Source organism: Phyllobates terribilis, unplaced genomic scaffold, assembly GCF_046119375.1.
Source record: "Phyllobates terribilis strain yellow unplaced genomic scaffold, ASM4611937v1 Scaffold_4__5_contigs__length_816908805, whole genome shotgun sequence".
NCBI lineage: Eukaryota > Metazoa > Chordata > Amphibia > Anura > Dendrobatidae > Phyllobates > Phyllobates terribilis.
In genome coordinates this window covers 685,590,456-685,613,081 of record NW_027362764.1, presented here as the reverse complement: position 1 = coordinate 685,613,081, position 22,626 = coordinate 685,590,456, and the positions used below count along the sequence as shown (strand labels likewise).

Below are 22,626 nucleotides of genomic sequence, written 5' to 3'. Positions count from 1 at the left end.
ATGGAGGTCAGTATAGATGGACTAATAGACCAAGTCCCACACACCGCTAGAAGCCCAAATATTTTTTCAGAGCTAGATGCAGAAAAAAATTATATTCAATTTGCAACCTGCTGGAGGTCAGTATAGAAGGACTAATAGAACAAGTCCCACACACTGCTAGAAGCCCAAATATTTTTTCAGAGCTAAATGAAGAAAAAAATTATTTTTAATTTGCAACCTGATGGAGGTCAGTATAGATGGACTAATAGACCAAGTCCCACACACTGCTAGAAGCCCAAATATTTTTTCAGAGCTAGATGCAGAAAAAAATTACATTCAGTTTGCAACCTGATGGAGGTCAGTATAGATGGACTAATAGAATGATGCTATGCCCAAAAGATTTTACTTCACTTCGTGCAGTAAAAAAATTGGTATTCTATACACAGGTGGTATATCTTGCAACACAGATAGGCTACTCCACTGACTAACACACTCTGCAATAGGCCAAAAAGGATTAGCTTTGCTATATTCAGCCAAATGCTGTGAAAAAAACTTGCACAGCACTGGCACAGACCTGCCTGGCAAAAACTGATAGGAACTGATGTAACCTAGTCCTGAAAAGGACTCCAATTACAATTAGTCTTTACTCCCACAATCTATCTATTTAAGACCACAGACCTGCCTGATAAAAGTCGTAGGAAATGCTGTAACTTAGTCCTTAAAAGGACTGCAATCACAACTATTCCCTACTCCCAAGCTATCTGTATATTTGTGCGAAAATTGGCTTGAAATTAACAAGGTATAGCGCACACAGCAACAGCGGTGCCGTCTAACACGCAGCTGCAGCAGTGAGAAAATGGTGGCGACGGGGAAAATGGCTTGGTCTTATAGGGCAAGGACATGTGACATACACTGCCAATCACACATGCCCTTGCTTGTGTGAAAAAAAGCACTTCGCTCCGTGTGTGCGCTGCTGATAGGCTGACAGATTGCACCTCCCCACTGCAAATGCGGGAAAGAGAAAAAAAAATGGAGATCTTCATTGTTCCTGCAGAGATCCATCCCCTGCCCCTCCCCCCGCCCCGCTGTACACTCAAACTGCGTATTAACATTAATTTTCATCATTACTGAGAAAAAATCCAGTTATGATTTTGGTGCACGAACAGTTATCGAACATAACCTCGAACAGCCGAATTTTTCTCAAATTGTTCGTGTTCGCCGACCGGCTCGAACACCGCCCAAAACAGCTCGAATTTGAGATTGGCGAACAGTTCGAGTAGAACAACGCTCATCTCTAGTTATAATAGACTGTGTCCATTACATACAATACAATTCACACCACTGATCACCAGGACGGCAGAGGACGATGATCCTATATGTACTGTGTTGTGTTCAAGTTTCATCACGTTCCAGTGGTTTCTGATCACCTGCAATGCTTCAATGAAAGCTGGTGAACAGGTAATACCTGGCATATGTGTCCTGTATATAAAGGACTGAGTACTGGTTATGGTGCTATATAAAGCAGGAAAGTGTCAAGTTAACCCTTGCTTTACTGACCAAAGACGTCACATCTGTTCCAAAAGTGACACGAGACCAGTGCGGACACACGGAAGATTCCAAAGACGATCCAACGTAAGTCCAGGTGACACTGCACAGATATTAAAGCTACATTTCATCCATGGACTTTGTTTTCTTATCAACTGACACACATGATTTTTCTAATAAAGAGTACAGTTTATGGACTGAACAATAATGAACACAATTATGGACTGTACAATATCTACATGCTGTAATTTATTTCAAAGAAGTTTTCATCCAAAGACTGTGTTATAAAAGAACCAAGAAGAAGACGAGACGACGACCCGATGACATCAGATGATGACGATTGAACCCGCGATTACTTCAATTTAGATATAGGGAAGTATAATTATACATATTAAATTAATATTAGTCACGGCTTACCATAACATGAATTCACATCATTATATAACAATAAACCGATATTGATACTATTATTACTATTATTATTATTATGGAAATTTAATGATATTGCCAAGGAAGAAGGAAAGAAAGAATGATTGATGAATGTATCTTCTTATGAGATTTTTCAGTTAAAGTCCTTTTATTCTCAAAAAAGGGGGAAATGTTAAATGGTTAATTATGGAAATTCATTTGGAATGTTAATCGATAATCATTTTTCTGAGTTCTATGCCTCAGCCATCGTGTCTAGTTGACATGCGCTATTTGTGTGTGTGTTTTTGGTTCACTACCATATGTAGAACAGGTGTCCATACGACTGGCTATAAAAGCCCATGGTACAGAAAGGGGGGGCTCTCTTGCTCTGCCCACCCCACAAGACACAGAATCTTCATGCTGAGAAGCAGATGACATGTAGGCCTGGACACATGCTGGACAAAGACATGATTTACCAGACAGGATCCAAGGAAAGATGGGTGAATCTCAACAATTAAGCTAATAATGGACAAATGGACAATTACTTTATAACTAAGTATTGTATGTACCTGCTGCAATCTGATTCTTTTTAATGGACAATCCAAGAATAAATAGATACATTTTTTTATAAGAATATCGTGATATTGATACTTTGAGAAGTCCTCAGTAGAAAAAAATAATACAGGAAGAGTATTATTTTACAGTCTCCCATCCAAGTACTAACCATGCCAGACCCTGCTTAGCTTCCGAGATCAGAAGAGATCAGCATGTTCAGGGTTGTGTGGCCGTAGGCAGAGACAATCCTCTCACTTGCTGCTTTTCTACTTTGACGTCTTGCTGCCGGCTGCCCTTTCCAGTGCTCAGCAAGACCAGGTCCTTTTGTGCTTTCCCTTCTCTTCAATTTTTTTGCTGGCTTCCTTAAAAGGTCTTGTAGACACAACGCCCCACTCAGAGCCGCTGAGCTCACTGATCGGCTGCAGAGCTGTCAACGGAACGTCAGCTTCACGGCCAATGCCACAGGCCGGGAGCAGAGGCGAGACTCACCGGTAGACCCGGTAGGGTGAGTAGAGCGCGGTTAGTTGCTTTCTAATAGGCTGCAGCCGGGGATTAACTTTTAATGAAAGGGAACAATCCCTTTGACTGTCTGCAGCGCGCCACACCTAGGAAGCGCACTCTCACACACAAGCCAGCATGCACACGTGCTCGCACGTGACAACACCCCCTATCTGCCCCTACAACCTCTACGTCACCATGCGTCAGACTCTCCTGCCTGTTTTATGATTTCAGGGCCCTAGCAGGAATCACCCCCCCCCAATTCCTTCCGCACCTTCCTTGCCTTCCTTGCACTGAGGTTAGCTCTTTGTCAGCCGTCTGGCTTGGTCACACAAGCTTCTTTGCAGAGAAACATGTTACTTCTGCTGGCCCTCGCTAGGCGGCCGGCATCCAAAGCCTTCCCTGGGCACCTGCTGAAAGCCTTGCCCCTTCACGGCCCCGGGTGCTTTTAACGCCATCATTTCCACACGGCGATCTGTGGAGTCAATAAGCACTCCTAGCCGTGGCAAGGAGCTCGGTGTCAGGCCTGTGTGAAGGCGGCGGGGTAGCGTACTTAGATGCCAATTGGCTCAGAGGCCTTGGAGCTTCCATCATCTAAGTTACTTAAGGTCGGTGTCCGGCAAGGCGCCGTTCCATGCTAGCCGAGCTGGGCAGTAGGGCAAAACGTCATCAAAATGGTCTACAGCACCTCGTGTTCCCAGGAGGTCTCCCATCCAAGTACTGTCCGAGCCCAGCCCTGCTTTGCTTCAGAGATCAGATGATATCGGGAGTATCCAAGGTGGTATGGCCAGTAGAAGCTGCTCAATCCACCGCCCGGCCAGCCTTTCTCAGGATCGTTTGGTGGCAAGCAATCTGGCCGTGACGGGGCGGGCTCCGAAGGGTCCATGCAAAGTCTGTGCCGTCCCTACAGGTGTGGTCTGTTTAGCTGTGATTCACCCGCCGCATCAGGTGTCTTCAAAAATGGCTCGGCGCAGGGTCTCCTGCAGGCTAAACCCTTCATCGCGGTAATGTGACAGAAAGAGCAAGCTGGACCCGGAACTTGGGGGTGGAGCGAGATGTCCAGGGGTGAATGAAGGAAGAGGGTGAGATGGTTGCCAGTGACTTTGAGCTGCTCTTCAGGGGGGAGGGTCGTGTTGCCTGCAAAGGTCTTCTGCTTGGGGTTTCCGGTGGTTGCCTCCAGCCACGCGTGAGACGCTTGTCCTAGTATTAAAAGTAAAGAAGCAACAATGCTGGAGGCCCACGGTGATCAGAAGGATGCTGGTATTTTGCAGAGATGAAATAGCGCAAGAGCGAAAGCAAATGAAAAAAAGAAAAGAGAATGAATGTGTGCACTTGTGAAACGGAATGGAAAAAAGGCATAGAAGAGAGTGCCCCCTGCTGGTGGAAGGAAGGAAAAAGCAAAATCCTACAGCACCTGGTATTCCCAGGCGGTCTCCCATCCAAGTACTAACCAGGCCCAACGCTATTTATTTTCCGAGATCAGGAGTGTTCAGGGCGGTGTGGCCGTAAGCAGAGACAAGCTTCTCACTTGCTGCTTTTCTACTGTGACGTCTGGCTGCCGGCTGCCCTTTCCAGTGCTCAGCAAGACCAGGTCCTTTTGTGCTTTCCCTTCTCTTCAATTTTTTTGCTGGCTTCCTTAAAAGGTCTTGTAGACACAACGTCCCACTCAGAGCCGCTGAGCTCACTGATCGGCTGCAGCGCTGTCGACGGAACGTCAGCTTCACGGCCAATACCACAGGCCGGGAGCAGAGGCGAGACTCACCGGTAGACCCGGGTAGGGTGAGCAGAGCGCGGTTAGTTGCTTTCTAATAGCCTGCAGCCTGGGATTAACTTTTAATGAAAGGGAACAATCCCTTTGACTGTCTGCAGCGCGCCACACCTAGGAAGCACACTCTCACACACAAGCCAGCATGCACACGTGCTCGCACGTGACAACACCCCCTATCTGCCCCTACAACCTCTCCGTCACCATGCGTCAGACTCTCCTGCCTGTTTTATGATTTCAGGGCCCTAGCAGGAATCACCCCCCCTCCCCAATTCCTTCCGCACCTTCCTTTCCTTCCTTGCACTGAGGTTAGCTCTTTGTCAGCCTTCTGGCTTGGTTACACAAGCTTCTTTGCAGAGAAACATGTTACTTCTGCTGGCCCTCGCTAGGCGGCCGGCATCCAAAACCTTCCCTGGGCACCTGCTGAAAGCCTGGCCCCTTCACGGCCCTGGGTGCTTTTAACGCCATCATTTCCACACGGCGAGCTGCGGAGTCAATAAGCACTCCTAGCCGTGGCAAGGAGCTCGGTGTCAGGCCTGCGTGAAGGCGGCGGGGCAGCGTACTTAGCTGCCAACTGGCTCAGAGGCCTTGGGGCTTCCATCATCTAAGTTACTTAAGGTCGGTGTCCGGCAAGGCGCCGTTCCATGCTAGCCGAGTTGGGCAGTAGGGCAAAATGTCATCAAAATGGTCTACAGCACCCGGTGTTCCCAGGAGGTCTCCCATCCAAGTACTGTCCGAGCCCAGCCCAGCCCTGCTTTGCTTTCGAGATCAGACGAGATCGGGCGTATCCAAGGTGGTATGGCCAGTAGACGCTGCTTGATCCATCGCCCGGCCAGCCTTTCTCAGGATCGTTTTGTTATGATCTGCTACAGAGAGTATGGAAAGAAAGGAGATCTATCCCTACAATAGAACTAAACTAGATCCCTACGATGTAACGGGGAACCTGATCCTGCGATCAGACCCGCTAAAGTCCTCGGCTAGTCTGAACGCAGACCTATAGATGTGAGGGAGGGATCCCTACAAGATCTAGGGACTGGGAAAAGGTGGACACCTCCTAGCAGAAATAGTAGCAGTCAAAGACAAACACACGACAAAAAGGCCTAGGGGTCAGAAGACCTAGCAAAACTAACAGAGAACGGCAACAGAGCAACAAGCTAGCTCAACAGTAGTAAATACAAATGAAGTCCAGCAAAGCCAGGAGGGCGGAGCCGGATTAAATAGGCAAAATGGTCATGTGACCAGCAAACTAAAAAAAACCTAACAGGAGAGTTGTAACAGTACCCCCTCTTCTAAGAGGATCCTCCGGATCCCCTAGGCCCAGGCTTACCAGGAAACCTCCTGTGAAACGCTCGGACAAGTCTGGGGGCAGAAACATAATCCGCTCTCACCCATGAGTTATCCTCAGGTCCGAAACCCTTCCAAGCGACGAGATACTGCAAACTCCCTCTATACCGTCTAGAATTTAGGATGCGGGAAATTTCATATTCCCCGTCCTCCACCACCGGAGGAACAGTGGCAGAGGCGTCACCATCCGACACATCAGCTTTTTTCAACAGAGAAACATGAAACACCGGATTAATCCTCCAGGACGTAGGAACCTCCAGCCTAACAGCAGATTGGTTAACTATCTGAAGTACCTTAAAGGGCCCTACGAACTTGGGACCCAATTTTTTAGAAGGAATCCTCAATCGCAGATTCTTAGAGGACAACCAAACCATGTCACCAACCGCAAACAAAACCTCTTGCCGTTTCCTATCAAAGTACCTCTTAGATTTTTTGTTAGCCTCCTGAAGATTACCACGCACATCCGTCCAAACTCTCTCCAAATCACCGGAAAAACTCTCCTCCTCAGGCACAGCCGAAACCAATTTGGAAAATGACCCAAAAGACGGATGTCTCCCAGAACAACAAAAAAAAGGCAAACACCCAGCAGAAGAGGATGTATGGTTGTTAAGAGCAAATTCAGCAAGTGGCAGAAACTCAGACCACCCCTCTTGATTGTCTGCCACAAAACAACGCAAGAACTGCTCAACATCCTGGTTCTTCCTTTCTGTCTGGCCATTAGACTCAGGATGATATCTGGATGAAAACGACAAATGAACTCCCAACCTGTCACAAAAGGCACGCCAAAAACGAGCCACGAACTGAGGTCCCCTATCAGAAACAATGTCAGTAGGAACACCATGTAGTCTGACAATCTCCTTGACAAAGGCCTTAGCGAGTGTCTTAGCGCAAGGCAGTTTGATGAAGGGAACCAAGTGACACATCTTGCTAAAACGGTCCACGACCACCCAGATGACCGTGAAACCTTCAGAGGGAGGAAGGTCAGTAATAAAGTCCATAGCCAGATGTGTCCAAGGTACACTAGGAACCTCCAGAGGGCAAAGCAACCCCGCAGCAGGAGCATGCGAAGACTTGGATCTTTCACACACAGTACATTGGCGCACCCACTTAATGACTTCCTTCTGCCATCCAGGCCACCAAAAACTGCGACCCACAAGTCTCTTGGTCTCAGAAATTCCTGGATGACCTGCCAACCGAGACTCATGACACTCAACAAACAAATCTCTCCTAAAGGTCCTAGGCACAAACAACCTCCCATGGGGAGTGTTAGATGGGGCATTCTCCTGTGCTTTAAGAATCTCATCCTCCAAAACGGAGTCCAAAGCAGCAATCACAACACCTTCTTGTAAAATGGTCTCCTCTTCCTCCTCAACACCGACCATGGGAGAAAAGCTGCGAGACAAAGCATCCGCTTTAACATTCTTGGTACCCAGGATGTAAGTAACGGAAAAATTAAACCGCGAGAAAAAAAGTGCCCACCTAGCCTGACGGGCATTCAAGCGCTTGGCAGCATCAAGATAGATCAGATTTTTATGATCAGTGAAAACCTGAATGGGAAATTCAGCACCTTCCAAGAGATGACGCCAGTGTTCAAATGTGAGTTTAATCGCCAGCAATTCCCGATTACCAATATCGTAATTAAGTTCAGTCTCGGAAAATTTTTTTGAAAAAAAGGCACAGGGATGTACTCCATCCTTGTTTTCCTGAGACAACACCGCACCAACCCCCACCGAAGAAGCATCAACCTCAACCAAAAACGGCTTAGTCACATCAGGCTGCATAAGGATGGGAGCAGAGGTGAACCTCTCCTTTAGAAACACAAAAGCTTCAATGGCCTCAGAAGTCCACTGAACCGCATTAGCACCTTTCCTGGTGAGATCGGTCAGCGGTTTGACAATAATAGAAATTTTTTTTATGAATTTTCTGTAATAATTGGCGAAACCCAAAAACCTCTGTATCGATTTCAAACCAATAGGCCTAGGCCATTCCTGCACAGCTTGAACTTTAACCGGGTCCATCTCAAAACCTTCACTGGAGATAATGTAGCCCAAAAAACTAATTCTCTGTACAGAGAACTCACATTTCTCCAGCTTAGCAAAACGCGAATTGTCCATTAATAACTGTAATACCTCACGTACGCTCCGCCAATGAGACTCCAGATCCGGCGAATAAATCAAAATGTCATCCAAATACACAACCACATTTTTGCCGATTAAAGGTCTAAGGATATCAATAATAAAATTCTGAAAAAATGCTGGAGCATTGGTGAGACCAAAAGGCATAACCAGATTCTCAAAATGACCCACAGGAGTGTTAAAAGCAGTCTTCCATTCATCACCCTCCTTCATGCGCAACAAATTGTATGCCCCCCGGAGATCAATTTTAGAGAACCACTTGGCCCCCACTAACTGGTTAAATAAATCAGGAATCAATGGCAGTGGGTAAGGATTGCGTACAGTAATTTTATTAATCTCACGAAAGTCCAGACAAGGACGTAAACCGCCATCTTTTTTTTTTACAAAAAAAAATCCAACAGCCACAGGAGACTTGGAAGGCCTAATGTGACCGGCGGCCAAGCTTGTCTGTATGTATTCTTCCAAAGCCTTTCTTTCAGGAATAGTAAGATTAAATAAACGCCAGGGACAAATTCAATGGTACAATCATAGTCTCTATGGGGAGGCAAAACCTGCGACTCCTCCTCAGAAAAAACTCTCCAAAAATCCTGAATAGGTACAGGCAATTCCTCTCTATCCACAGCAGCAATGCGCCCGTTACAACACTTGTCATAACACTTAGGGCTCCAGGACTTAATTTCATTGGTAGACCAATCCAGTACAGGATTGTGCAATTTTAACCAGGGTAACCCCAATATTACTGGAGAAGGCAAATTATCCAATACCACCAAATCCAAATTCTCTTGATGAATACCATTAATAGTGAGGGGAAATTCACAGACCTTGTGAGTAACACTCTTCAAGGGAGAGCCATCAACAGAAACCACAGCAATAGGGGATGACAAAGATTTAGGTTCTAATCTAAGTTTTTCCAAGAATCCCCCATCAATCACATTCAGAGTAGATCCATAATCCACAAATACCCGAAATTCAATTAATTCATCCTGAGCAGCAGTAGTGGCAGATAGGAATACTCCCTTAGAATGTAAACAGGCAATACGAGCATGACTGACCATTTTTTTTTCTTTCTTCTTACGAAGCACACAGCTCTTAAAAAAATGATCAGAATTTCCGCAATAGAAACACAAGCCTTCAGAAAGTCGGCTTGGTGGCGAGCAATCTGGCCGTAACGGGGCGGGCTCCGAAGGGTCCATGCAAAGGCTGTGCCGTCCCTACAGGTGTGGTTTGTTTAGCAGTGATTCACCCGCCGCATCAGGTGTCTTCAAAAATGTCTCGGCGCAGGGTCTCCTGCAGGCTAAACCCTTCATCGCGGTAATGTGACAGAAAGAGCAAACTGGACCCGTAACTTGGGGGCTGAGCGAGACGTCCAGGGGTGAATGAAGGAAGAGGGTGAGATGGTTGCCAGTGACTTTGAGCTGCTCTTCAGGGGGGAGGGTCATGTTGCCTGCAAAGGTCTTCTGCTTGGGGTTACCGGTGGTTGCCTCCAGCCACGCGGAAGACGCTGGTCCTGGTGAAAAGGAGCCTAGTATTAAAAGTAAAGAAGCAACAATGCTGGAGGCCAACGGTGATCAGAAGGATGCTGGTATTTTGCAGAGATGAAATAGCGCAAGAGAGAAAGCAAATGAAAAAAAGAAAAGAGAATGAATGTGTGCACTTGTGAAAGGGAATGGAAAAAAGGCATAGAAGAGAGTGCCCCCTGCTGGTGGAAGGAAGGAAAAAGCAAAAGCCTACAGCACCTGGTATTCCCAGGCAGTCTCCCATCCAAGTACTAACCAGGCCTGACCCTGCTTAGCTTCCAAGATCAGATAAGATCCGGCATGTTCAGGGTGGTGTGGCAGTAGGCAGAGACAAGCCTCTCACTTGCTGCTTTTCTACTTTGACGTCTGGCTGCCGGCTGCCCTTTCCAGTGCTCAGCAAGACCAGGTCCTTTTGTGCTTTCCCTTCTCTTCAATTCTTTTGCTGCCTTCCTTAAAAGGTCGTGTAGACACAACGCCCTACTCAGAGCCGCTGAGCTCACTGATCGGCTGCAGCGCTGTTGACGGAACGTCAGCTTCACGGCCAATGCCGCAGGCCGGGAGCAGAGGCGAGACTCACCGGTAGACCCGTTTAGGGTGAGTAGAGCGCAGTTAGTTGTTTTCTAATAGGCTTCAGCCGGGGATTAACTTTTAATGAAAGGGAACAATCCCTTTGACTGTCTGCAGCGCGCCACAACTAGGAAGCGCACTCTCACACACAAGCCAGCATGCACACGTGCTCGCACGTGACAACACCCCCTGTCTGCCCCTACAACCTCTCCGTCACCATGCGTCAGACTCTCCTGCCTGTTTTATGATTTTAGGGCCCTAGCAGGAATCACCCCACCCCCTCCCCAATTCCTTCCGCACCTTCCTTGCACTGAGGTTAGCTCTTTGTCAGCCGTCTGGCTTGGTTACACAAGCTTCTTTGCAGAGAAACATGTTACTTCTGCTGGCCCTCGCTAGGCGGCCGGCATCCAAAACCTTCCCTGGGCACCTGCTGAAAGCATGGCCCCTTCACGGCCCCGGGTGCTTTTAACGCCATCATTTCCACATGGCGAGCTGCGGAGTCAATAAGCACTCCTAGCCGTGGAAAGGAGCTCGGTGTCAGGCCTGCGTGAAGGCGGCGGGGTAGCGTGCTTAGCTGCCAACTGGCTCATGCCTTGGGGCTTCCATCATCTAAGTTACTTAAGGTCGGTGTCCGGCAAGGCGCCGTCCCATGCTAGCCGATCTGGGCAGCAGGGCAAAACGTCATCAAAATGGTGTACAGCACCCGGTGTTCCCAGGAGGTATTCCATCCAAGTACTGTCCGAGCCCAGCCCTGCTTTGCTTCCGAGATCAGACGAGATCAGGCGTATCCAAGGTGGTATGGCCAGTAGACGCTGCTCGATCCATCACCCGGCCAGCCTTTCTCAGGATCGCTTGGTGGCGAGCAATCTGGCCGTGACGGGGCAGGCTCCGAAGGGTCCATGCAAAGGCTGTGCCGTCCCTACAGGTGTGGTTTGTTTAGCAGTGATTCACCCGCCGCATCAGGTGTCTTCAAAAATGTCTCGGCGCAGGGTCTCCTGCAGGCTAAACCCTTCATCGCGGTAATGTTACAGAAAGAGCAAGCTGGACCTGTAACTTGGGGGTGGAGCGAGACGTCCAGGGGTGAATGAAGGAAGAGGGTGAGATGGTTGCCAGTGACTTTGAGCTGCTCTTCAGGGGGGAGGGTCGTGTTGCCTGCAAAGGTCTTCTGCTTGGGGTTACCGGTGGTTGCCTCCAGCCACCCGGGAGACGCTGGTCCTGGTGAAAAGGAGCCTAGTATTAAAAGTAAAGAAGCAACAATGCTGGAGGCCCACGGTGATCAGAAGGATGCTGGTATTTTGCAGAGATGAAATAGCGCAAGAGAGAAAGCAAATGAAAAAAAGAAAAGAGAATGAATGTGTGCACTTGTGAAAGGGAATGGAAAAAAGGCATAGAAGAGAGTGCCCCCTGCTGGTGGAAGGAAAGAAAAAGCAAAATCCTACAGCACCTGGTAATCCCAGGTGGTCTACCATCCAAGTACTAACCAGGCCTGACCCTGCTTAGCTTCCAAGATTAAATGAGATGAGGCGTGTTCAGGGTGGTGTGGCCGTCAGCAGAGACAGGCCTCTCACTTGCTGCTTTTCTACTTTGAAGTCTGGCTGCCGGATTCCCTTTCCTGTGTTCAGCAAGACCAGGTCCTTTTGTGCTTTCCCTTCTCTTCAATTTTTTTGCTGGCTTCCTTAAAAGGTCTTGTAGACACAACGCCCCACTCAGAGCCGCTGAGCTCACTGATCGGCTGCAGCGCTGTCGACGGAACGTCAGCTTCACGGCCAATGCCACAGGCCAGGAGCAGAGGCGAGACTCACCGGTAGACCCGGGTAGGGTGAGTAGAGCGCGCTTAGTTGCTTTCTAATAGCCTGCAGCCGGGGATTAACTTTTAATGAAAGCGAACAATCCCTTTGACTGTCTGCAGCGCGCCACACCTAGGATGCGCACTCTCACACACAAGCCAGCATGCACACGTGCTCGCACGTGACAACACCCCCTATCTGCCCCTACAACCTCTCCGTCACCATGCGTCAGACTCTCCTGCCTGTTTTATGATTTCAGGGCCCTAGCAGGAATCACACCCCCCTCCCCAATTCCTTCCACACGTTCCTTGCCTTCCTTGAACTGACGTTAGCTCTTTGTCAGCGGTCTGGCTTGGTTACACAAGCTTCTTTGCAGAGAAACATGTTACTTCTGCTGGCCCTCGCTAGGCTGCCGGCATCCAAAGCCTTCCCTGGGCATCTGCTGAAAGCCTGGCCCCTTCACGGCACCGGGTGCTTTTAACGCCATCATTTCCACACAGTGAGCTGCGGAGTCAATAAACACTCCTAGCCGTGGCAAGGAGCTCGGTGTCAGGCCTGCGTGAAGGCGGCGCGGTAGCGTACTTAGCTGCCAACTGGCTCAGAGGCCTTGGGGCTTCCATCATCTAAGTTACTTAAGGTCGGTGTCCGGTAAGGCGCCGTTCCATGCTAGCCGAGCTGGGCAGTAGGGCAAAACGTCATCAAAATGTTCTACAGCACCCGGTGTTCCCAGGAGGTATCCCATCCAAGAACTGTCCGAGACCAGCCATGCTTTGCTTGCGAGATCAGACGAGATCAGGCGTATCCAAGGTGGTATGGCCAGTAGACGCTGCTTGATCCATCACCCGGCCAGCCTTTCTCAGGATCGCTTGGTGGTGACCAATCTGGCCGTGACGGGGCGGGCTCCGAAGGGTCCATGCAAAGGTTGCGCCATCCCTACAGGTGTGGTTTATTTAGCAGTGATTCACCCGCCGCATCAGGTGTCTTCAAAAATGGCTCGGCGCAGGGTCTCCTGCAGGCTAAACCCTTCATCGCGGTAATGTGACAGAAAGAGCAAGCTGGACCCGTAACTTGGGGGCTGAGCGAGACGTCCAGGGGTGAATGAAGGAAGAGGGTGAGATGGTTGCCAGAGACTTTGAGCTGCTCTTCAGGGGGGAGGGTCGTGTTGCCTGCAAAGGCCTTCTGCTTGGGGTTACCGGTGGTTGCCTCCAGCCACGCGGGAGACGCTGGTCCTGGTGAAAAGGAGCCTAGTATTAAAAGTAAAGAAGCAACAATGCTGGAGGCCCACGGTGATCAGAAGGATGCTGGTATTTTGCAGAGATGAAATAGCGCAAGCGAGAAAGCAAATGAAAAAAAGAAAAGAGAATGAATGTGTGCACTTGTGAAAGGGAATGGAAAAAAGGCATAGAAGAGAGTGCCCCCTGCTGGTGGAAGGAATGAAAAAGCAAAAGCCTACAGCACCTGGCATTCCCAGGCGGTCTCTGTTAAATGTTTAATTATGGAAATTCATTTGGAATGTTAATCGATAATCATTTTTCTGAGTTCTATGCCTCAGCCATCGTGTCTAGTTGACATGCGCTATTTGTGTGTGTATTTTTGGTTCACTACCATATGTAGAACAGGTGTCCATACGACTGGCTATAAAAGCCCATGGTACAGAAAGGGGGTGCTCTCTTGCTCTGCCCACCCCACAAGACAGAGAATCTTCATGCTGAGAAGCAGATGACATGTAGGCCTGGACACATGCTGGACAAAGACATGATTTACCAGCCAGGATCCAAGGAAAGATGGGTGAATCTCAACAATTAAGCTAATTATGGACAAATGGACAATTACTTTATAACTAATTATTGTATGTACCTGCTGCAATCTGATTCTTTTTAATGGACAATCCAAGAATAAATAGATACATTTTTTTATAAGAATATCGTGATATTGATACTTTGAGAAGTCCTCAGTAGAAAAAAATAATACAGGAAGAGTATTATTTTACAATGGTGAGCCAGCCAGTCCTGTTTTTTTGTTTTATAAATTAAGTAAGTGAATTTCTTCCGTGAACAAGGGGGGAGTCCTGACGAGCTGAACAGCTGTTGTTCACGTGTCAGTAAATTCACTAGTTTGTCACGAGAAGCAGAAAGGACCTACAGACTGAGGAAAGACAGGAAGCAGAGGTACTAACAAGGAACAGAATCACACAGGATAAGAATCAGACGAACTGAAGACAGGACATGCTGATAAAGAGAAGCCAAGGAATCTTAAGGTAAGCAAAATATGGATAGAATTTCTTCTTTTGATAAACAAAGTAATATTAATTTCAAAGGTAATGTAGGAGATGACATAGAAGATTTGTGGCTCAGTTTATACAAAGAATGTGAATTGCAGAATTTACAGTTAACTTCTAAATTGGTAAATAGAGACAAAAAGAATTTGAGAAATATTCTACATTTGGTAGATTTTTTTCATAGTCTTGTGTTAGAGATTTCTAAGCAGGAAAATAGTGTAGAAGTGTCAGACGGTGATACTGATTCTGACTGTAATGTGGAAAATGAACAAGATGTAAGACACGTGTCTGTAACTGAAGGTGACCTTGGGTCTGACCAAGAGACAGACATACAGAAACCTGACATGGGAGGAGACATGACTGACATACGAGAAACCGACATACTAGGTGATGTGGGAGGAGACGTGAGTGACGTAGGAGGAACGGACGTACAAGAGCCACTAAAAATATCAGAGAATTCTGGAATTACCCAGGCTCAACTCCAAATTAAAATGAGGAAAAATTAGCTGAAATTATACAAAGTCATGCCAAAATATGATGTCAAAATCCATGCCTGTAGAAATTCAGAGACATTTGAGAGCTTCTCTGATAAGTTTGATTTATCCAATGAGGAGAGGAATCAATTATTTAAAATATGGATTCCTGTGACATTGTCCAGACGTTTACATTTAATGCCCTGTGAAAATGACTCTCCTAATGGATGGGAAAATGATTCGGACAGATTAAGATATTTGATTTATTGTGTCACAAAGGATTTTCCCAACATAGAAGATCTGCAGAAACTAAGGATTGGTAGGAAGGAATGTACATATACATTCATGACCATATTTGAACGGTTGTACAAAGCTCTCATCAAAAATGGAAAAGTACAACATATGATAACAACTTTTGTACAAAAATTCAAATTCCTAAATTCAGTTTCCCAAGTTATGGCATCACAAAAAAATTCATTATTTGAATGTGCGCAGATGCTGGATTTTGTTAGAAAACATGAGAATCGTGAAAAGAAAATAAATCAAGCTAAATTTATAAAACCAGGAAAGGTAAAATCTTACCAAAAGCCAATATCAAACTCTCCTAGACTGAGTCATCCCCATAGTGAACTCTATCAAATACGCAGAAGATTTCATATATGTTATAAGCCATATCAGCCAGTGCAAAGATCCATCTCTCCACAGAATGAGAGAATGAGTAAATTCTCAGTCAGAACTGTGATTCTCAAAAAAGGAAAATGGCTGAAACTGATGGACAGAGACAGGTGAGACGACCAACTCACTGCGACGTCATGGAATGTGGACAGAAGAACAGGCAGTTCTCTGAGGTTTTGAAGGATAGAAAAATGTCTTTCCTAAATACGGCGTTCCTGGAGATATTTGAGAGAGACAGAAGATTTGGTTTAGGGAGTGGCTAAGGAAAAACTGTAATTATAATGTTGTATCAAAATGTAATACAATGTCTCGATATTTATTTATAATCTCATACAGTAAAATTGTAGTTACATAGTTTCTAATAGTTCATATATATATATATATATATATATATATACACTTGTCTAAGTAGAGATTGCGTATAATTGTATTTATATATACGTTTATAAAATATATATATATATTAATTAATAAATTAGAACTTCATATATATAAATTTAAGTAGCAATATTTTGAATTACATTAGAACCAACCAATATATGTATAAGATATTTAAATAATTCTGTTTCTGTATGAATTTGATATTTAATTTTATTTTCTTATATTTCCTTAGAGTTTTCATTCCAAAGCAGGATTTGATCAAAGAACTCTAAAATGGATTTATTTCTTTATTCACACAGGAAGTGAAAAAATTGCATGATTTTATGTGAATAACATTTTAAAATAATAACAATATATCTAGTTGAACTATAATATATATGTAATACTTATTAATTCTTTTGTGTTGCTAATATTTTCTGTGCATGAAGTGTTCGTGCAAATTAAAGTAGCTTTACAGCATGACGTGTGACAGCTGCGGCCTTTGAACTTTGAGCTAATAGTATAGGATCCCATTCATTCTATTTTCAACTGATGTAACTTAAGACCGGGCAGCCAGTGAAAAAAGAATCTAAGACAAGAGTTTTTTCAAGTGTCTGAAATTCCAGTGACTTACTCTCATATTATATAATATGTACTTGGGGAATATTCAAAGAAATATAAAGATATTCAATTGATATGGCAATGCGCATTAATAAATTGGGATACAACAATTTTGGGTTAAATATATATATATAATACTTCATATGTGGAATGTTTGAGTTGAACAGATCTGTGAATGTCAGATTGAAGGTGACAGATGAGTAAATCAGCAGCTGCTAAGTGTGATTGATGTGACAGAGGCCTCCTATGTTTGTATGTTTAAAAAAAAAAAAATGTTTCTTTATGTGAAGGTACAAAAATATATTTAATTCTGAGGAAATTATAATACATAATTAGGTATTATCTACATATACAGTACAGACCAATAGTTTGGACACACCTTCTCATTTAAAGATTTTTCTGTATTTTCATGACTTTGAAAATTGTACATTCACATTGAAGGCATCAAAACTATGAATTAACACATGTGGAATTATATACTTAACAAAAAAGTGTGAAACAACTGAAAATATGTCTTATATTCTAGGTTCTTCAAAGTAGCCACCTTTTGCTTTGATGACTGCTTTGCACACTCTTGGCATTCTCTTCATGAGCTTCAAGAGGTAGCCAACGGAAATGCTTTTTACTTCACAAGTGTGCCCTGTCAGATTTAATAAGTGGGATTTCTTGTCTTATAAATGGGGTTGGGACCATCAGTTGTGTTGTGCAGAAGTCAGGTGGATAGACAGCTGATAGTCCTACTGAATAGACTGTTAGAATTTGTATTATGGCAAGAAAAAAGTAGCTAAGTAAAGAAAAACGAGGGGCCATCATTACTTTAAGAAATGAAGGTCAGTCAGTCCGAAAAATTGGGCAAACTTTGAATGTGTCCCCAAGTGCAGTTGCAAAAACCATCAAGCGCTACAAAGAAACTGGCTCACATGAGGACCGCCCCTGGAAAGGAAGACCAAGAGTCACCTCTGCGTGAGGATAAGTTTATCCGAGTCACCAGCCTCAGATATCGCAGGTTAACAGCAGCTCAGATTAGAGACCAGGTCAATGCCACACAGAGTTCTAGCAGCAGACACATCTCTACAACAACTGCTAAGAGGAGACTTTGTGCAGCAGGCCTTCATGGTAAAATAGCTGCTAGGAAACCACTGCTAAGGACAGGCAACAAGCAGAAGAGACTTGTTTGTTTCCAGTGGAAATCTGTGCTTTGGTCTAATGAGTCCAAATTTGAGATCTTTGGTTCCAAACACCGTGTCTTTCTGCGACGCAGAAAAGGTGAACGGATAGACTCTACATGCCTGGTTCCCACCGTGAAGCATGGAGGATGAGGTGTAATGATGTGGGGGTGCTTTGCTGGTGACACTGTTGGGGATTTATTCCAAATTTAAGGCATACTGAACCAGCATGGCTACCACAGCATCTTGTAGCGGCATGCTATTCCATCCGGTTTGCGTTTAGTTGGACCATCATTTATTTTTCAACAGGACAATGACCCCAAGCACACCTCCATGCTGTGTAAGGGCTATTTGACCAAGGAGGAGAGTGATGGGGTGTTACGCCAGATGACCTGGCCTCCACAGTCACCAGACCTGAACCCAATCGAGATGGTTTGGGGTGAGCTGGACCGCAGAGTGAAGGCAAAAGGGCCAACAAGTGCTAAGCATCTCAGGGAACTCCTTCAAGATGGTTGGAAGACCATTTCCGGTGACTACCTCTTGAAGCTCATCAAGAGAATGCCAAGAGTGTGCAAAGCAGTCATCAAAGCAAAAGGTGGCTTCTGTGAAGAACCTAGAATATAAGACATATTTTCAGCTGTTTCACACTTTTTTGTTAAGTATATAATTCCACATGTGTTAATTCATGGTTTTGATGCCTTCAGTGTGAATGTACAATTTTCATAGTCATGAAAATACAGAAAAATCTTTAAATGAGAAGGTGTGTCCAAACTTTTGGTCTGTACTGTATATATTTCTATATTTCTTTAATAATTATTATTTCTTGATTTAACTAATAGTGGATAAGGGCAACCACACATCAAAATGGTTTACAAAGCAAATTTATATTTAGAATAATTTTCCACATGATAATATTCTTGAATAACTATAATATTATTTTTAATGGTTACCTAAATAGGTACACACCTCTCTTTAGTCAAATCTATGCTACTCATCGATATGAAATTTATGCACAATATTTCTAGAAGAATAATTATTTTTAACTGGGTTCTGATATATACATAAATTTTATAAAATAATATTTTTTGGTATTAAGGGGGAAAATGTGTTTTTGATCCTGATTACATAATCACTTTTGATCAATACTTATTTTCCACACATTTTAATAAAGAAGAAATAATAATAAGGTACTATGGTATAATTAAGAAGGGTATTACATGCAAAGTTGCATAATTTAATATTTTTTGGTGGTACAAGGTTATGACAAATATGAAATCATCCAGATAATGGAGATATAAGGGTATTTTTTATGGAGAATATAATTACTCTGCATTTGTCATTAAAATTTAAAGGCCTTATTTTTATTTTTATTCTTATTTTTACTCTTAATTTTATTTTTCATTTTTAAAATTTTATTCTTACTTTATACTTCTTAATTTTCTATTTTTTCATTTTTTAATTCTCATTTGATTTTATTTCAGTTCAATATCTCAATTGAGAAAACACATTAATATTTAATAAAGTAATGTCTAATACAAGAGTATTGCTTCATTAAATATATATTGCTAAGGAAAAAAATGTTTACATTTTCTGAGTAAACACAACAATTCATTCATTCATTTATTCATTCATTCATTCATACATTCATATATTTATTCATTTTGGTTCAGGAGTATACATTCTTTGATATTATTGGTTTAATAAAGATATAAAAACTTGTTTTTTAAAAATACACTGACACCTATGGGTTGGAAAAGGTAATTACGCCTATGACATAAAAATGTTCTATCATATGGAGAACTTGATTGATAATGAATTATTATCTATTATTGTTTATTATTCCAAACATAATTTATTTTAATATTTTGATAATAATTAGATGGATTTTACTGATTGCTATGGTACGCTGTGATATTATAGGTTAGGAAAAACTGCCAGATTTGGTATCAGATTAGGGAATGAAGACTTCAATCAAGACATCGCAATTATGAATTCTATCTTAATAAAGACTTTTAATTTTTATAAATCAAAGAGATTCTCAAAAGTTACAAGAAGAAGCAACTGATATCCGGACGTCTCAGAAGGTAACAGGTGTGAATGCTGAGTGTTATAATAGACTGTGTCCATTACATACAATACAATTCACACCACTGATCACCAGGACGGCAGAGGACAATGATCCTATATGTACTGTGTTGTGTTCAAGTTTCATCACGTTCCAGTGGTTTCTTATCACCTGCAACGCTTCAATGAAAGCTGGTGAACAGGTAATACCTGGCATATGTGTCCTGTATATAAAGGACTGAGTACTGTTTATGGTGCTATATAAAGCAGGAAAGTGTCAAGTTAACCCTTGCTTTACTGACCAAAGACGTCACATCTGTTCCAGAAGTGACACGAGACCAGTGCGGACACACGGAAGATTCCAAAGACGATCCAACGTAAGTCCAGGTGACACTGCACAGATATTAAAGCTACATTTCATCCATGGACTTTGTTTTCTTATCATCTGACACACATGATCTTTCTAATAAAGAGTACAGTTTATGGACTGAACAATAATGAACACAATTATGGACTGTACAATATCTACATGCTGTAATTTATTTCAAAGGAGTTTTCATCTAAAGACTGTGTTATAAAAGAACCAAGAAGAAGACGAGACGACGACCCGATGACATCAGATGATGACGATTGAACCCGCGATTGCTTCAATTTAGATATAGGGAAGTATAATTATACATATTAAATGAATATTAGTCACGGCTTACCATAACATGAATTCACATCATTATATAACAATAATCCGATATTGATACTATTATTACTATTATTATTATTATGGAAATTTAATGATATTGCCAAGGAAGAAGGAAAGAAAAAATGATTGATGAATGTATCTTCTTTTGAGAAATTTCAGTTAAAGTCCTTTTATTCTCAAAAAAGGGGGAAATGTTAAATGGTTAATTATGGAAATTCATTTAGAATGTTAATCGATAATCATTTTTCTGAGTTCTATGCCTCAGCCATCGTGTCTAGTTGACATGCGCTATTTGTGTGTTTTTTTTTTTTGGTTCACTACCATATGAAGAACAGGTGTCCATACGACTGGCTATAAATCCCATGGTACAGAAAGGGGGGGCTCTCTTGCTCTGCCCACCCCACAAGACACAGAATCTTCATGCTGAGAAGCAGATGACATGTAGGCCTGGACACATGCTGGACAAAGACATGATTTACCAGCCAGGATCCAAGGAAAGATGGGTGAATCTCAACAATTAAGCTAATTATGGACAAATGGACAATTACTTTATAACTAATTATTGTATGTACCTGCTGCAATCTGATTCTTTTTAATGGACAATCCAAGAATAAATAGATGCATTTTTTTATAAGAATATCGTGATATTGATACTTTGAGAAGTCCTCAGTAGAAAAAAATAATACAGGAAGAGTATTATTTTACAGTCTCCCATCCAAATACTAACCAGGCCCAACCCTGCTTAGCTTCTGAGATCAGATGAGATCGGGCGTGTTCAGGGTGGTGTGGCCATAGGCAGAGACAAACCTCTCACTTGCTGCTTTTCTACTTTGACGTGTGGCTGCCGGCTGCCCTTTCCAGTGCTCAGCAAGACCAGGTCCTTTTGTGCTTTCCCTTCTCTTCAATTTTTTTGCTGGCTTCCTTAAAAGGTCGTGTAGACACAACGCCCCACTCAGAGCCGCTGCGCTCACTGATCGGCTGCAGCGCTGTCGACTTAACGTCAGCTTTACAGCCAATGCCACAGGCCGGGAGCAGAGGCGAGACTCACCGGTAGACCCGGGTAGGGTGAGTAGAGCGCAGTTAGTTGCTTTCTAATAGGCTGCAGCCGGGGATTAACTTTTAATGAAAGGGAACAATCCCTTTGACTGTCTGCAACGCGCCACACCTAGGAAGCGCACTCTCACACACAAGCCAGCATGCACACATGCTCGCACGTGACAACACCACCTATCTGACCCTTCAACCTCTCCGTCACCATGCGTCAGACTCTCCTGCCTGTTTTATGATTTCAGGGCCCTAGCAGGAATCACCCCCCCTCCCCAATTCCTTCCGCACCTTCCTTGCACTGAGGTTAGCTCTTTGTCAGCCATCTGGCTTGGTTACACAAGCTTCTTTGCAGAGAAACATGTTACTTCTGCAGGCCATCGCTAGGCGGCCGGCATCCAAAACCTTCCCTTGGCACCTGCTGAAAGCCTGGCCCCTTCACAGCCCCGGGCGCTTTTAACGCCATCATTACCACACTGCGAGCTGCGGAGTCAATAAGCACTCCTAGCCGTGACAAAAAGCTCAATGTCAGCCCTGCGTGAAAGCGGCAGGGTAGCGTACTTAGCTGCCAACTGGCTCAGAGGCCTTGGGGCTTCCATCATCTAAGTTACTTAAGGTCGGTGTCCGGCAAGGCGCCGTTCCATGCTAGCCGAGCTGGGCAGTAGGGCAAAATGTCATCAAAATGGTCTACAGCACCCGGTGTTCCCAGGAGGTCTCCCATTCAAGTACTGTCCAAGCCCAGCCCTGCTTTGCTTCCAAGATCAGATGAGATCGGGCGTATCCAAGGTGATATGGCCAGTAGACACTGCTTGATCCATCGCCCAGCCAGCCTTTCTCAGGATCACTTGGTGGCGAGCAATCTGGCCGTGGCGGGGCGGGCTCCGAAGGGTCCATGCAAAGGCTGTGCCATCCCTACAGGGGTGGTTTGTTTAGCAGTGATTCACCCGCCGCATCAGGTGTCTTCAAAAATGTCTCGGCGCAGGGTCTCCTGCAGGCTAAACCCTTCATCGCGGTAATGTGACAGAAAGAGCAAGCTGGATCTGTAATGTGGGGGCGGAGCGAGACGTCCAGGGGTGAATGAAGGAAGAGGGTGAATGGTTGCCAGTGACTTTGAGCTGCTCTTCAGGGGGGAGGGTCGTGTTGTTTGC

At 44.3% G+C, this 22,626-nt stretch overlaps 8 pseudogenes; all 8 read right to left on the bottom strand.

The window, feature by feature from the left end:
* Window positions 1–3,661: 3,661 nt before the first annotated feature.
* LOC141269437 (5S ribosomal RNA) lies at window positions 3,662–3,781 on the bottom strand (annotated as a pseudogene).
* Window positions 3,782–4,387: 606 nt separating this feature from the next.
* Window positions 4,388–4,496, bottom strand: LOC141270240 (5S ribosomal RNA; annotated as a pseudogene).
* Window positions 4,497–5,436: 940 nt separating this feature from the next.
* LOC141268702 (5S ribosomal RNA) lies at window positions 5,437–5,561 on the bottom strand (annotated as a pseudogene).
* A 4,392-nt stretch (window positions 5,562–9,953) lies between these two features.
* LOC141268451 (5S ribosomal RNA) lies at window positions 9,954–10,072 on the bottom strand (annotated as a pseudogene).
* A 932-nt stretch (window positions 10,073–11,004) lies between these two features.
* LOC141268669 (5S ribosomal RNA) lies at window positions 11,005–11,124 on the bottom strand (annotated as a pseudogene).
* A 621-nt stretch (window positions 11,125–11,745) lies between these two features.
* On the bottom strand, window positions 11,746–11,864 carry LOC141270152 (5S ribosomal RNA; annotated as a pseudogene).
* A 941-nt stretch (window positions 11,865–12,805) lies between these two features.
* Window positions 12,806–12,925, bottom strand: LOC141270165 (5S ribosomal RNA; annotated as a pseudogene).
* Window positions 12,926–22,162: 9,237 nt separating this feature from the next.
* LOC141267647 (5S ribosomal RNA) lies at window positions 22,163–22,282 on the bottom strand (annotated as a pseudogene).
* Window positions 22,283–22,626: the final 344 nt, after the last annotated feature.